This window comes from Falco punctatus (assembly GCF_963210335.1).
Source record: "Falco punctatus genome assembly, chromosome: 1".
In the NCBI taxonomy this organism is placed as follows: domain Eukaryota; kingdom Metazoa; phylum Chordata; class Aves; order Falconiformes; family Falconidae; genus Falco; species Falco punctatus.
Genome location: NC_137580.1, coordinates 55,955,406 through 55,969,732, shown reverse-complemented (window position 1 = coordinate 55,969,732; position 14,327 = coordinate 55,955,406). Strand labels below are relative to the sequence as shown.

The 14,327-nt window shown below is 38.6% G+C and overlaps 1 long non-coding RNA gene across 1 annotated transcript in view; it reads left to right on the top strand.

Moving 5' to 3' along the window:
• The window catches only part of LOC308070569, a 71,328-nt gene extending 62,593 nt beyond the window's left edge, over nucleotides 1-8,735 (top strand). Inside the window, exon 2 of the long non-coding RNA XR_013930755.1 lies at nucleotides 1,888-8,735. This is a non-coding gene — a long non-coding RNA (uncharacterized lncRNA). The remainder of the gene's footprint in view (nucleotides 1-1,887) is intronic.
• The last annotated feature ends 5,592 nt before the right edge of the window (nucleotides 8,736-14,327 follow it).

The window sequence follows — 14,327 nt, the reverse complement described above, 5'->3', positions numbered from 1 at the left end:
AGGTTAGCAGGTGTTAGAGGCAGAAAAAGTCATGCAGAATAAAGTGTTTTTGAACAGAATCAGGAATTCCAAAATCACATCATATTTAGAAGAGGCACAATCCTAGGAGGAGCAATACCAGAAGGAAAAATACTAAAACTCAATCTTTTACTGTTTCAGTTTTTTAGTTTCCAAATGTGGTTAGTCTGACAGCGTGGACAGAAAACCTCTGAGTTTTCTCTTGCAATATATTCCGTATGATTTTCAGTATCAAATGCCACTTTGCAGGAAACTGAAATAGCTAAAGCAGTGAAAAAGCAGCATATATCATGCCACTTTGAAGCCCAGCTTTCACACCTTTTCTTCGAATTTACTGATTCCTCAGACTCTCATGTCTTGTGGACAGAGTAAAATAGATTTCCACAATATTCTAAGAAAACAAATAAATATATTCTGGGAACTGGAACTCTGGGGTTCTATTCTCGGTGCTACTATTTATCCCTGTTACTATTCCAGGCAAGTAGATGTGTCTTACAGAGCTTTGAGGAGTGGGGGAAGCCAAGGGAGATGGTGAAATACTGTTTTCTACTACCTTACTTGTCCTTCTTAATGAAGTTATTGATTGACATTGTTCAGTGCCTCAAAGCCATGCTGTATCCTTTCAGACTGTGGGGTTTTTCCTAACAGAAGACAGTGATTATGCTTACCCTTTGTTTTTTCTTTCTTCTGGTAATTACACAGCATTATTTTTCTTTTTCATATCCATCATAGCCAATATCACTTTGCTAAGGCAAACACTTAGATGCAACAGATTAACAATTGGGACCCTAAGCCATACAAAAATGTAACTGAAAAAGGATGAAAACCTCCAGAAACATCTAGAAAGAACTAGCCATGGGCTATTTTTCTAGTATTATCTGACAGAGACATTTATGACCAATCTGATGTGGCACATTTTGTTACCTGATTTCAATATTTTTACACCAAAAATAATAAAAAAACAAGTTCATTACTTCATGACACTATCTAAAAAAAAATATTTGTCCAAAAGTTCCTCATGACTCTACCTCTAAGTCTTTCTTGGCTGTTCCTTTTGCCACAGCAGGCTGCACAGGCACACACCATGTGGAACATATATCCGAGTCTCTGCTTTCTGTCTGGTTCTTGGGCGCTCTGTTACTGCAAGAAACAGCCTGACAGGAAGAAGTTATACAACTTCGAAGCATAGTTTTTATCTTCTGAGGAAAAACATGTAACAGACTGTATGGAAAACATATATGAACTATGGCAATTTATTAAACATTTCCAAAAACCATCATTCAGCAAACAAGCTTCATGCATTGGAAAGGATGAGAGAAGACAGTGAGCAGCTGAAATGAGTAACTGCTGGAAGAGTGGGAGTGACAGCAGTCAGCATGGGAGCCTGAATGGGTGAGTGAGGAGCCAGAAGACACAGAAGCCCTGCCTTGCCACGTGGATTCACATTAACCTGCAGTGGTAATTATTTTTCAAATTACTTGTCTGTGAGTACATAATGATGACATATGGGTTCTATATGTGAGTAGTACTCTGTGATTAACGTAGTATGCAGTGTACGCAACTGCACAGGGTTTAGTCATAGGTACTTTTTCATGCGGTACAGTCCCAATGTGTACCAAAATATATAGCAACATAAGAAGGGTATGGACCTGTTGGAGGGAGTCCAGAGGAGGGCAACAAAGGCCTGATGTCTGAGTGAAGACAAGCGATGAGCAGGGCTCCTCAAGGGTCATGACTGGGACCGGTGCTGTCCAACATCTTCGCCAGCAACATGGACAGAGCGCACCCTCAGCAAGTTTGCCAATGACACCGAGCTGAGAGGCTGCAGGGAAAGGTTGCCATCCAGAGGGACCATGGCAGGCTTAGGAGGTGTGTCGCAGCACTCTCCAAACTAGCCAGCTGCAACAAGGTCTTTTCCCATCTCACACCATCATACTTTTCATGCCAGTCCCTCTGCTGCCTTCTCCTAGTCTCTCCTCACCCAGGGTGCACTCTGTGTCTCTATCTTTTCACTGCATCTTCCTCCTCTCTCTTCCTTGGCTGCCCAACCACTCAACAGAACCAGCCACAGCTGCACCTTCTCTACATCAGCCAACCCACCGCCCCTGAAGCCAGCCCACAGCTGTATATTATCAATGTTAATTAACCCAGCTTCATTCCTCTACAGAGGTGAGCCCGAGCAAACCTCAAGAGGTTACGACAAGGCCAAATGCAGGGTCCTGCACATGGATCAGGACAATCCCAAGCACAAGTACAGGCTGGTCAAATGACCTGGCAACGTGTGCTCACAGCCCAGAGAGCCAACCGTATCCTGGGTTGCATCAAAAGAACATGCCCAACAGCTCAAGGGAGATGATTCACCTGCTCTTCTCTCCTCTGGCGAGACCCCACCTGGAGTACTGCATTCAGCTCTAGGGACACCAACATAAGAAGGACATGGACCTGTTGGGACGAGTCCAGAGAAGGGCCACAAAGGCGATCAGAGGGCTGGAGCAGCTCTCCTCTGAAGACAGGTTGAGAGAGTTGGGGTTGTCCAGCCTGGAGAAAGGAAGGCTCTGGGGAGACCTTCTAGTGGTCTTTCAATGCCTAAAGGGGGCTTATAAGAAAGATGGGGACAGTGTTTTTAGCAGGGCCTGTAGCATTAGGACAAGAGGTAATGGGTTAAAATCAAAAGGGGGTAGATTTTGAGTAGGTATTAGGAAGGAATTTTTCATTATGGAGATGGTGGCAAGACACTGGAACAGTTTGCCCCTAGAAGCTGTGGGTGCCCCATCCCTGGCAGTGTTCAAGGCCAGGCTGGATGGGGCTTTGAGCAGCCTGGTCTGGTGGAAGGTGTCCCTGCCCATGGCAGGGAAGGTGGAACTATATAATCTTTAAGGTCCTTTCCAACGCAAAACATTCTATGATGTCGGCATACCTTCAGGCAGTTCAGCACAGGTATTGTTCCTATTCAGACAGTTCACACTCAGGAACTGATTTGCCAGCAATATCCTCTGTGGATAAAGCATGAAAGTCCCATTGCCTCTATCTCTTATCTCTGAATTCTTTCTACTGCTGGGATTGAATCCCAATTCTTCCACCCCTTGCCAGGCTCTGTGCTATTTGATTCTAGGCAGGCTCTCCTCTAGCATTTTTCTACAGTTCAACATTTTCTGAATTTCTGAGAGGTCATCTGCATCTTGTTCAGCCAAAAATCTTAACAGTGCTGAGATGTAATACTTCTCTTGCAAAATTTCCTAGTCACAGGCAGTCAGCTGAGTCCAGTGAAATGGGAAACTAATGACACTGATGCCCTGGTGGATCTCCTATACAAGCTTCTCCCATTATCACTGAGAGAAGGGGAAAAATGGGAAGATACCACTGAAATAAGCATCACTAGTCATTGCCTTCTCTGCCCATGGGAAAAACTAAGCAGGACTTGGGATGTAAATACTCTGTTGAGTTTGGGACAGTTTGAACATCAGAACTTTTAAAAGAACGGTATTAATGTTACCATTCATGATTTTTAAGACAAGGAGTTCTGGTTTTGTTCGATGTCAACTAGCAAAATTTGCAGAAAAATTTCTTTGTTCTTTGTGCAGGATGTACAACTGAGTTCCACATCCAGAGATGATTTATATGGTAAATTGTGAAATATGTCAAACTGTTTTCACAAAGTGCAATTTGTGCATTTTTCACTTTTATCTCAGGGAATATTAAAGCTCTTTGAAGAAGCCATGGCTTTATTCATAATTTCTGTTGAAGATGTAGGAAAGCTTAGTGTAAAAGTGTCTCAAAGGGGTATGTTCTTAAGGTAGCAGCTGTTCTGAGTACTAAACTTATTATGTGATTTCTATTTGAATTAGACTGCAACACAGCAAAGTCTGGGTGCTACAGGTGTTTCCTGAATGTTTAACTGAAGTGTGCTGAGAAATTTAAGGAGCAGAACCATGTAAAATTCAGCTCAAAATCAGATTTAGACTGAAAGCTTGCAAGTTCATATTTGTATTTTATTTCTGAAGCTCTACTGTATGTTGGGTAGTTACTTAGATTTTCTTCTGCGTTCTTAGACTGCATACAAGTTGGTACCAGGCATTTGAAGATGTTACAGGTTATATTACAGTACTTACACTAGAATCTTCCCACACTGAGAAATGTGTTTCGTATTTTCCTATTTATTTCATCCCATCCCACACAAGTTCCTGTTATAGCAATCTTCTGCAGGAAAACAAGAAATGTGATTAATGCAGTGATCCAGAAATGATCAGTCAAAGGTAATGGAGCATATTTTTTTCCCCAAGCACTGTGGAGGGCAAAAAGACATCTTGCTGTTCTGCTTTTAAGCTACTAAGCCAGATCCAGGTGAACTGAAAATACAGACAATGGGGCAGCCACTGAACAACAAAAATTATGCTCTATAGTTTTCGTGCATTTTTGTGCCTACCAAATATCATGTTCTGCATTTCTTCAGTAAATATTTGGGTTTTTACTTGGACATTAGATCCGATTTTTAGAATTTTTTCAATGTGCAATTACAACTCAATGTGAAATGAAACAAAAAAAAGGCAGATGATTAAGTAGAACCAAGCTGTTACATCTGATGCTTTGGAAATACGACCATCATCTGTCACTGTATAGAAAAACTGTTATGAGAAGATGTGCTTTCATCAGACAGTATGCTCTGAAAAAATGTACAGGATTTGAAGTGTAAGAAACCTAGCACAATTAAAAATTATCTGTTGTTGGTATGAAGTTCATAGTGAAGTAAAATAGGAACACACATTAAACAATCTTTGTCACTATAGATAAGTAGGATTTGATTCTGATTTTCACTGAAGGATAGATTTCTGTCAATACAGGCAAAAAATTCCCATCAGTTTATCCCAGCAGACTAGCTATGCTTACAAATGCATATCTTTATATCTTAGCATTTTGCAGTTGTGTTTACCAGGGATTTGATTCCACAGTCTTTCTGTGCACTGCCTTCTTACTCCTTACACAAGCATTTTAAACTTGATGTCTTACAGAAGTGGACACACTTTGAATACTGAAGGAAACTGGTAAACAGTTTCCTATGAATGATTTTGTTCCTCTCATAAATAGCTATTTTGATTGTATTTAAATCATACAGTATTGATTACATACATATTAGTATATAGTTTGATAAATCACATATTATTTATTTTGTTCTTTTTTTTCACAGCCTTTTTTTCCCTTGGTATTTTTTTTCAGAACACCTCACTAAAAAAAACACCAAAAATTAATGCAAGAAGGAAAGACGTGCTGTTAAAGATTCAGAGATGAAGAAACAAGGAACAGTGGGTGAAGGAGGTGGGGAACTAAGGCTCGGTTTAAATCTTTACAAAGAAGGTGGGTGAGTCTGGCATTGATCCAACTCATGGAAGCAATGGGAAAGACAACAAAACTGTTATGTGGAACATAGTTCTTTCATGAAAGCTACTGAATTAGGAGCCAAGTGTACACAGATCTCACATAAGATTTACTAGAAAAATGAGAACTTAAGTGTAAATAGATCTTGGCAAGTTTCAATGTAAAACCATCATTTACCCTAGTGATCTACCTCTTCCTAAGGACTGCAACATGCTTTCACCATGTGGTTAGCTGTATCATGCTGGCTCACGGAGGTATCTGAAAGACAAACACAGACTCTTCTCTTCCCAGTTTCACTGAGAGACTGTCTTCTACAGTTTCTAAGCGATAACAAATTACCATTTTTTCTATGGCATTTATTCTTGTTCTCTTGAGGAAAATTTTTACTGAATTGAATAAGATTTGCCTTGAGTCAGTACAAAACAAAGCTGTTACTAATGCATTTTGTTAATCAAGTTGGAATTGTGACCATTTTCATTTCAAGTAGATGTAGAGGCAAAAATCTTCAGAAACTCAGGGTTCCCTGGAAAACTAACCTCTGAATGTTTCAGCCATGTGACTGAGACTCTGTTGGCAGTGTAGGAAGCTCATGTTCAGATTTGTGCACTGCCTCAATCAGAAAGAACGGAGATGGAAAACTGTTGGGAGTACAACAAGGCAAGGAATCAAAGGCAGGTGTTTCTCACCTTGGTCACCAGGCTGAAGGTGAAGAAAATGCTTCTGGAGGTAGATTTGAGGCTCAGGACCCAAGAATCTCCAGGGTTTTTTCCAAAGTACAGGCATGTTGGCTTTCTGGCAGTAATCGTGAGTCTTTTGTTCTGTTGCAAAATTTGAAACTTCAGAAGCTGGTGCAAAATGGAATTGCCATCCTCTAGCCAGCTCCAACTGTTCAGAGCTTCTTCCCTGGCAAGCAGAGAGTCGGGACAAGAGATTGCAGAATGTAGCCCCCAACTAACCCGCTCTTTCCCACAGAACTCTATCCCTACCTGCCTCTCAGGAGAGACCTGCCTATATGCCATCAGCACAGTACTATGCCAGTAGAATACATGAAAATGAAATTGCATACTTCAAACCTGAGCTAAGAAAATAACAGCCAAGTGTGAAGATAGTAGTCATTCTGAGGGTAAAAACATACTCAAACAGGATCATGGCAGAGACCAGCACCATAAATTTGGCAGATGTGTGGCAATTTATTTATTTATTTTTTTTCTAGAAAACAATTTCAAGAAGGATGGGATGGAGCAGGGATATTAACAAGAACGCAGTGTTGGCTCAACCCTATTCCCACAAAGGTTGATGTAGCTTTTCAGAGTTTTTTTTAAACACTTTTTAAAGTGTTTAAAAGTGAATCCTTTGAATATCTATCCAAAGTGACCCGTAGGGTGAAAGCAAAGAGGACTAGTGGCTTCTTCTCAATGTATTTGTATACTGAGGTGAATAACATTTTATTGATATGGGTTTCTGTATTCAATATATGGCATAACTGTTTCAGGGCAGTAAACATTAGTGGTAGTATGCATTTGCTCAGATTTTCATTGTTGCCTGAGAACATATTGCTGAAGTTGAACTGTCAACAGGAAAACATGAACAGTTCAATTCCCATAAATCATTTCAAACCCAAAGAACAGATGGTGTTGAGAAGCAGCACCACAGCCTGCTGTTCCCTGAGATTTGAGGAAGGCCCTGTAGCTCTCTATGGAAAGCAATTTTATTTTGTTTGCTTCATCCATTAGGCATAAGAGTGATTAAAAAGTTAACCAAAAATGTCATTTCAGCTCCCGAAGAGAATCTAAATACTGACTTTAAAATCATACTTCATGCTTTCTATCCTCAGTTTCTATCCTTTAGATTGAGATTCACATCTCACAGATATTCAGGATATGCATTGCACATGTCTTAACAGAATCTTCTAAAAATTAATTTTAAAATATCTCTATTTTTTGCTTGGTTTAAAATGTTTACATCTTTGGTATAACAACCTGATCCTAGCTAGAGTAAAATTTTTTAGCTATAGGAAATTCCAAGGACTTCAGCTGAGCCTGTAGCTGTAGAATCAGAGAGAAATAAAAGAAAATATTTGGTTCACACCTGGAATAAAGTAAGGATTGCTGTAAATGTAGTTAAACCTTTACTTATTAGTGTATTTAGTCCACTATGATGTGACTGGTCTTGCCTCAGATTAAAATCGGATGGCTGAATCAGATACTACTTCTGACTGTCTCTCTGACAGAGGATACCTTCCTGTGGCAGGACCAAACCAGCATCCCTTAGTGCCATGTTAACCAGTGCCTGGGTTGTTTAGACAGGTAAAAGGTAATTCCTCCAGCATTTGGAGTTCTTCAGTCACACCTGTACTGTCAACTCATCTTCTGTACTCCAAAAACCTCATTCAGCTTGACAAATTCTAGTTACATAATGTGCAGAAGGCACCTAGAAGAGATAAACACTATTATGAATGGTTCCAAGCAGGCATAAGGAGATTCAGTATCCTTACAGACCTCAGGAAACTGTTTTTAGAAGTATCATCAGCAACACTTAAGGGGTACTTAAAGGGGCGTAGAGCGGATAAGCAGTGAGCCTGTTATCTATCCGTTTCTTTGTAATTTGAACTAATTTTGCCCACAAACAAATAGAAATAATATAGCTCATTCCCAAGTAATTGTTCGCATACTTGCTTGAAGTCAGAATTTTGCTTCAGCTCTTAGTGTTATTACTCTAGCAATTATTAATATCCACCAGAGAAGAAGGCCTGGAGCAAAGCAGCCAGGTGATGCTTTGGACTCGTTAATGAGCTGGAATCTGAAAAAGCTGTCATATGTATGGCCTGTGAACATAGGGCATCTGTCTGTGGTGATTCATATCTTCATGGCATCAGCAGGAAACTCTTTGTCACTTGGCCAGTATAATACCTTCTTTCTTCCCTTATTTCTTCCTTACCAGGGAACACAGTTCTAGGATGGAATTACTTTTTCAACAAAAAGGTATATTTCTGACCAAGGCCATTCTGTAAAACCTGTATTTCAAAGTACAGATTCATTTTAAACACTAGATGAGAAAAAGGCTCAGTGCCATTTATCAGCTTAGCCATAGGTTTTCTAGAGTTTGCACCAGAACATCTAGGCATACAGAAGTACCTATTCTCAAACTCTGACCCTGTTAAACTGTTTAATGTCATATAGCTACATAATGTTAATAATACAGTGAAAGGGATGTTCTCATATTGTTATTTTGGACAGGTCTGTCTATCTTTTAAAAAACTAATCCAAACTAAAATAATTGTCAAAAATTACAGGAAATTTTAAAACACTAACCAATCTGCACCTATTAAAGCAAACAAACAAAGAAAGCATCAAAAACAAACAAACAAAATTGAAAACCTGTAACTTCTCCTTCTATTCTTCATAATACCACTTTCATATAATATTTCTGGGGGAAAAAATAAAATAATTCATTATAGTTAAAACAGTCCCATTCTTCCCACAACATATTCTACATTATTTGAGTCCTGCACTTTGGTCACAACAACCCCATGCAACAGTACAAGCTTAGAGAAGAGTTGACTGAAAAGCTGCCCTGACAGAAAAGGACCTGGGGTATTACTTGACAGCCAGCTGAGCATGAGCCAGCAGTGTGCCCAGGTGGCCAAGAAGGCCAAAAGAATCCTGGCTTGTATCAGAAATGGTGTGGCCAGCAGGGCAAGGGAAGTGATCATCCCCCTGTGCTCAGCACTGGTGAGGCCGCACCTCGAATCCTGCGTTCAGTGTTGGGCCCCTCACTACAAGACAGACACTGAGGTGCTGGAGCGTGTCCAGAGAAGGGTAACGGAGCTGGTGATGGGTCTGGAGCACAAGTCCTATGAGGAGCAGCTGAGGGAACTGGTGTCATTGAGCCTGGAGAAAAGGAGACCAAGGGGAGACCTTATCACTCTCTACAGCTACCTGAAAAGGGGTCACAGCGAGGTGTGTGTCAGTCTCTTCCCTGAGTAACATGTGACAGGACAAGGGGAAATGGCCTCAGGTTGCACCAGGGGAGGTTTATATTTCCTATTAGGAAAAATTTCTTTATTGAAAGGGTTGTCAAGCACTGGCACAGGCTGCCCAGAGAAGTGGTTGAGTCACCATCCCTGGAGGTATTGAAAAAAATTGAAGATGTGGTGCTTAGGGACATGGCTTAGTGGTGGACTTGGCAGTGTTAGGTTTACAGTTGGACTCTATGATCTCAAAGGTCTCTTCCAAGCTAAAAAATTCTGTGATTCTGTGACTTTTAAAGAAGAGAGAGAGAAAAAAACATTTTGTAACCTATTTGGTCCCTCTGAAGTAAGCGGTCTGTCTTGTACAACTTTATATACTACACACTTCTGCTTTCCATATAGGACTCAGCTGCTAAAATCAACATTTTAGAAACTAATCAGTGTCAAAATAAAAGGGAAAACAATCTAATGGTATGCATTGAGTTGCAATATATGAGAATACATTAAAAAACAGTGGCCACCACTTTGGTTCATTTTGTTCAGTGCTGCCTGTTTTTTTCCCTATTGCATAAATACCAATCTGAGCTGGAAAACAGAGGCAGAATCTCTCCATGCAAAGATAGTAATATTAACAGTGTTTCTGGCATTAAGTTAGCAATTAACTATTCATGTGTTCTCTGTATCCTATAATAGGCCAAATCATGCTATTTAGGATACTACATTAATACCTACTGCTATAAGGAATAGTAAAAACAAAAATTCTGTACAATTGCACTTTTGAAACCAATTAACTCACTGGAGAAACCTTATTCCCAATCCTTGATCTACTTTACTGGAGAAAGTGTGAAATGTAAGAAAAAACTCAGAAGACGGATCTCATACCCTGATTATTTGTATTTTTCATCTCTTTCATAAGAAATGTCATCTGTTTTGCTAGAAATGAAGCACTCACTCTTGTCTTCAAAAAATAAAAAAACTAGGGAAATGGTTAATTTACACTTCAGAAGTCAGCCATGAAATGAAGATGCATTTTTCAGCTGGATTTCCTTTAATTACTCACAGTACAACTGGCATAGAGATTAGCCCCACACACCTCTATATAGATTAGCTAACACCTTATAATGTGCCTTTGTATAAATATATGAAGGGAAAGTGAAATTACCATCAACATCTATATAACAGTAAATTGTACCTTTGGGCTCAAGATATGATACAAGAGCCTTAAAAGGCATTTCATCTATTTTTAATCAGTTTGGGAATTTCTAAGATTTTGTTGATTATATCAAAAACTTGATAAAAACACTATCCTAACCCCCTGTTCTTCAGTGTCATTATTTAAGCACTATTCCTAATATTTTCAGTAATTAAGGAAGGAAACCTTTACAGTGATTTGCAGTGAGACCCTTAAAGATGAGAGAGCAGGAATGCTATCTCTTTCTGTCACTTCTGTGCTGGGTCTTTAGCTTCATTCAATGTTTTCCTTGAAATAGGTTTTAGAAATCAAGTGTAATTTCCCTGATGTACTATATCAGCTACCAGACAGAACTGCAAAGCATTGACTGGCTGAAAGTAAATGACAATTAAGAGAGTCCAGGAACCCAGCTGGGATATATCTATTATTTGTCTTGCACAACATAATATGTTCGACACTACTTTTTAATAAATTTCTGGGGCATAATTTCTTTCTGTAATATCAGAGGGAATAGTGCAGACTCTTTCCAAAAACTTCAGACCAGAAAGAAAAGCCTTTTACATTCATCTTTTATGGAACATGAACAGAATATACAGATATCAAATAGCAAAAAATAGCACATCCTCTGAAGAAATATGTAGTTTTCATCCTACACGTATGATACTTTCAAACCAGAAAGGAATATCATCATGAAAGAACACCAGATTGCTCCAGCCGATGCATTCTTACAGAGCTGCACTCAAAGGAAAATCCCCAAACAACATTTACTTGACAGCAACACTCTCAATAGCTAAAAAAACTTGCCTGTACTAAGGAAGTGCAACAAGAAACAGTGTCTGATCACTATAAAATGTCATGAATACCAAACAGTGGGGAAAGTTATTTTAAAAGGAACTGGTGTTTTTCATATATCAGCTCTTTAACTTTTACTAGGAAGACAGATGGCCTCTCTAACTGGTAGGTGTCAAAGGAAATGGAAGGCATATTGGACAGGCTTGGACAACAGCCAAAGTAAAAATTGTAATTTTCATATTGTAGAGTTGAAATGTAGTGCATATTGCAATCTTTTGATAATGTCTAGCTGACTGACTGCCTTAGTCTTAATTTCAAGACCCAGAACATTGTAAGCAATAGATCAAACCAGGTGTATGTTTGTGAGAGGAACAGTGGACATGCATTTTGTAGATGACATTTTCTTCTTGAGTGCAGCCTCCAACCCACTCACCTTCACACCAAGGTGAAACAACTTGAATTCATTCAGAAGACACAACTTCTGGAATACAATACTGTTGTGAAGATGTTAAAATATTTGTAGTTGTGCTGTACAGATGGTCTTCAAAACAGTCCTTTAGATGTCCATTTAGATATATATTGTGAAACAGAGGACAACCACCTGAGGTATTTAAAATTTAAAGCAACTAATAAGATGAGTCAGAATTTCAGCTTACTGCGGCTCATTCTTTTTTCTTTTGCTTTTAATATTCTCTTTTTAGGTCTAACATGTTTGAGACATGCACTCCAAACAAAATACTCTTATCTATTACATACTTATTTCAAAGATATCTGGTCCACTAAACATCTACAAATACATGTCTCTGATACTGCTGAAGTTCACTGTAGCTTACCTGTTGTCTGGGTAAAAAGGTCTCTAAGTATGTGCAGATGGGTTGAACAAATCTTACACTGATAATTTATGACTTAATTTGGCTATCAAAAAAGTCTGTAGGCTCTGGACAAAAAATTAAAAATATGAGGAATTCTACAACAGTTTTTCAATACTTTATTAATATTCCTCTACACTGTTAAGTCCAGTACCACTAAGAAAATAGGAGGGTTATTTCTTTATTTCTATTAGTGAATCTGTGGCTCTTCTCTAAATAATATCTTCTGGCTCTTAAAGATCAATATTAGTTCAAATCCTCAGTTGCCACTTTCCTCTAGACCAGACAGGCTAAAGGTAATCATGCATTTATTCCAGAGGTGATAAAAAAATCAAGTAAATTTGGTTCTTGCTGTCACCATCAGTCACATCTGTGAGGAAATACATTTATTTCACAAATATATGAATGTTCCATAAAGGGAAATGCAATTGATAGGACAATTTTTTTCCAGATATCAGAAGATTAAATTCAATGGAGAATTACAAAATACAGCCCTAATTCTAATCTATGGGAACTATCTTTACCTGAGACAGTTTAACTGTGCCTGAAGAAGACAGATAAAGAGTACTCTGGGTTGGATACAATTATTAATTCTTTCAGATATTTATCTGAGTTATTGTAAAGCAGCACAAACTCCTCAGCCTAATGCAGTTTTCTATGGGTAGACATTGGTATGTTTTGATAAAAAGTAGGTGGAATGAAGGAGCATTATGACACAGAAAAGGAATAATGCCAAGGCATAAATAAATGCAGAAGATGAATGAGAAAGAAAATTGTAGGGGGAGGAAGGTGATGAAGCTATAAATATAAAATTAAGGTGAGGCAAAAGAAAAGACTTAATTTTTCATGGTGGCAATTAGAAGGAAGGAAAATTATGTCAGTTTGGAATTAAGAGGAGGTTTAATCTGACAGCTCAATTCTCAGACAAAAGACAGTCACCACTGTAAAGTGCAATATTGGTTCAATGCACTAATTATTAAGGAAGGAAATACAGATGCTAAGTAGTTTCTGAGGATTTTTTTTAAAACAAATTAGATGAGGAGTTTAAAGCTTTCAAGACAAGTCATCTGTTTTACTTGTCACTGATAACTGTGATTTTCATTTTACATTGAGTTTGATGTGTTTGAGGATACAGTTTCAGAAGACTGCTAATATAGAAACACAAATATAAGAGGCTTCACTTTAACATTGAATTTCCTTCCATCATTTTGCCAGCTGGTAGTGAATTTGCCTACTGTAAGGTGTTTGCTAGTTTCTTCCACATCTTTGCCATTATGAATATAAGTTTCTGACTTCTGGCAGTATAAATGCAAGCTGGAGCATATAAAATACAAAATCCAGACTAAGCCTCTAGGTACCTTTGGGTTGCAGAATGTAACTACCATGTAGAAAGTCTGTTTTAGCTTTGTAACTATATGGTTTGTTTCAGTATCATCGCTACGTGGAGATTGCTAACCAGACTTAGCAGTGTAATTTTATGCCAAGAGGACAAAAGTCATCTAAAACTTAAGGGTGCTGAGGAGACTGTACAGTAGCTGAGGAGACCGGAGTATAGGTAACTAACGAAACAAACTTGGACTCCTCATATAAGGGAAGTAAATTAAGGTTCAGTGACTGATCAGCTGTAACTATAGGGTCAATTATTGTTTGGGACCCCTTAGAAAACTCTAAAATACCTTTAAGGAGCATGTGTCACGTTTAATCAACATAGTACTGCCTATTGAATTTATATGTGTGATTTTTCTGAGAAATCTAATGCATAAACTTAAGTGTGGACTATATAATTTTCTTTTAATAAAACATATGGCATGCATGTTAGATGGAGCGATTCCCCATGCATCCAGCACTGCAATAAAGGAATGCCTATTTCTTAATGCTACATTGGTGTTGATGAGTTTTCTTATTCCCAATTTCAGTGACTACAGGTAATTAGTTTATTTGGGAGAGTCTGTTTAAAGAAAAATGAAATATAGAAAACTGGCATTTCAGGGGCATGGCATATGCTGGACTACATCAGCAGGGGCAAAGGACTTGGGCTCCTTGCCAGCATCCAAATTTCAGCCTGGATGTGGCCATTATGTTCTGAGGTGAGGAGAGTTTATGTCTATGCTTGTAA